The sequence below is a fragment of the Propithecus coquereli genome, unplaced genomic scaffold (genome assembly GCF_000956105.1).
Source record: "Propithecus coquereli isolate 6110/MARCELLA unplaced genomic scaffold, Pcoq_1.0 Scaffold559, whole genome shotgun sequence".
Taxonomy (NCBI): domain Eukaryota; kingdom Metazoa; phylum Chordata; class Mammalia; order Primates; family Indriidae; genus Propithecus; species Propithecus coquereli.
Window position 1 is genome coordinate 273,091 of NW_012151496.1, and position 2,176 is coordinate 275,266.

Consider the following 2,176-nt stretch of genomic DNA (forward strand, 5'->3'; position numbering starts at 1 on the left):
CTCTCCCCTCCCCTCCTCAGTTTCTAGTAACCACTGTTCTGCTCTCTGCTTCTGTGATATAAATTTTTTTTAGATTCCACATGAGTGAGATTATGCAGTATTTTCATGAAGACATCAAATTGTACCCCATAATGTGTCAATTAAAAAATTTTAATATCAATACATCATAGTGGAATTAGGGAAGTTAGAAGTTTTCTGTTTAGATTGTTAAACTGGGTGAGTAGCCCAGAACGATGGCTTCCATCTTCCTTAATTGCATGGAGGAATAATGTATAAAGGAGCAGGAAATGAAGTCAGCTTATGAAGGAAAATAAGGAAGAGATTGTACTAAATTGATTAAGTCCTGGATATAGCCAAGCCTAAAACCATCAACCCAGTTCCCATTTTAAACTTAATCCGATATGAGTTGGGTTTTGTCCCTATAACCAAAAGAGTGCTGATATATAACTTGGTATCTTGAAAAGAAACACTGCAGGTAACAAAACCCTGAAATGAGAAATTATCTGAGTCCAGATGTCATTGCAAGCAGCAACGATCTCTGTATCTCTGGACAGGAAGTTGGAAGTGCTTGTTATGTCTCTGGTGTATCCTCGAATTCAAATCCTTTGCCTTCCTCAGGTGTAACTTTGGAGGACCTAAGAGAAATAGATGAGAATGTTAGCAAATATTCACTTTCAGCAGCCTCTAGTAAGATCCTGCAAAAAACAGACATGCTTGGGTTTTTAAGCCAGTTATCTGCAAGCAGAAAGGAAACAGCGTTTAGCTTTGTTAATAAAACACAACACAAGAATCTGAGATGGCTGAGAGTCCAAAAACTAGTGCTTTGTGAATTTTAAAAGAAAAAAAGAATTATTTGTTCCAAAGCAAAAGTTAGAGTGGGCAAAAGGGAGGAGGTGAGAAAATAAGATTGGTATCCAGGAGTAGCTTAAGTCATAGATTTTTGTCTTTCAAGCATCTCTTGATGTTTGCTCTCAGACTGACAGAGGTAGTTCTCTCTCCACGTGGTAGAGACTGTGAAGCACTCTTTACTGGGATGGAGCAGGCCAGGGCGGGGATGAGTTCACTCTCATCACCATCAGCTGAGGGCTCAGTGGAAGCCAGTAAGCCTCAAGCCCGTGGTCTCAAGAGACCAGCAGAGCACCTAAAGCAGTTATTGGGAGAAATACCAGTAGGATTAAGTTCAGTGCTCTTGATTCAAGATTTCTAATGCTGATTGTTATCCTGTGGGGATTTCAGAAACAAATTAATCAGCAAAAGCATAGGTATTTTAGGAAATATAATTGTCAGAGAACCCCCAAGCCTATAAAACGGAGATCTATTTTTGCTCAACCATTAATTCAACACCCAGTTCACTATAACCATATCCACAGAAAATGGGTGGACTAAGCAGTTATAGTCCTACAGAGAAAATCTTACCACATGCTCCTTTCAAACACAGCCATGGAAGAAAATGGACCTTGACAATCCTCCTGGCAGTCAGAGCAAAGGGAGGCAGATATGTGACCAGGAATTTACTCCATGGCCAAGATGGTGGTCCTTACTATCCCTTCCTATAAATTAAGATTTATGCTAAGGTTTAGTGACAGTTATTTGTTGTTTTTCCTTCTCTACCTTTTCACAAATAACAGGTTTATTGTGGTTATTCCTCCCCCCACACACACCCCTCGCTTACCCTCATGGTGGATTTTAAGTGTTAGAGTGGTTAAACATGTCACAGAGAACCAATTCTGGACCTGATCAAGGGAATGAACATCAGCGTATGTGTTGTCTGGAGATGCTATTGATGTATTGCCCTTTGGAGAGGAACTCATTGTACACTGGTGTTTTGGGGATTATTATAGTTTGTTAAGTGGAGATATTTAATAATTGCTAATAATGCGGATGCTAAGCAGCTGGGGTTGGAATGTACCAATGGGTTGGAAAATATTTTATCAGCACTTCTACCTTTGTAGAGCCATTCTTTCCCCATTTATGTGGTTCCAGGGGGGTTGTCAATAATAGATCAAATTCTTACTCCCATCTATATGCCCCAGTCTCAGAGGTAAACACATTATACCGGACTGGCCACAGATAGAACCTTGTTTTTCTTAAATAGAACAATTGGCTCCAGGCAGGCCTATGACCATAACAATTTCAGGTTCCTCCAGATATGAAGTAGTTGAGTATTTTGTTATTA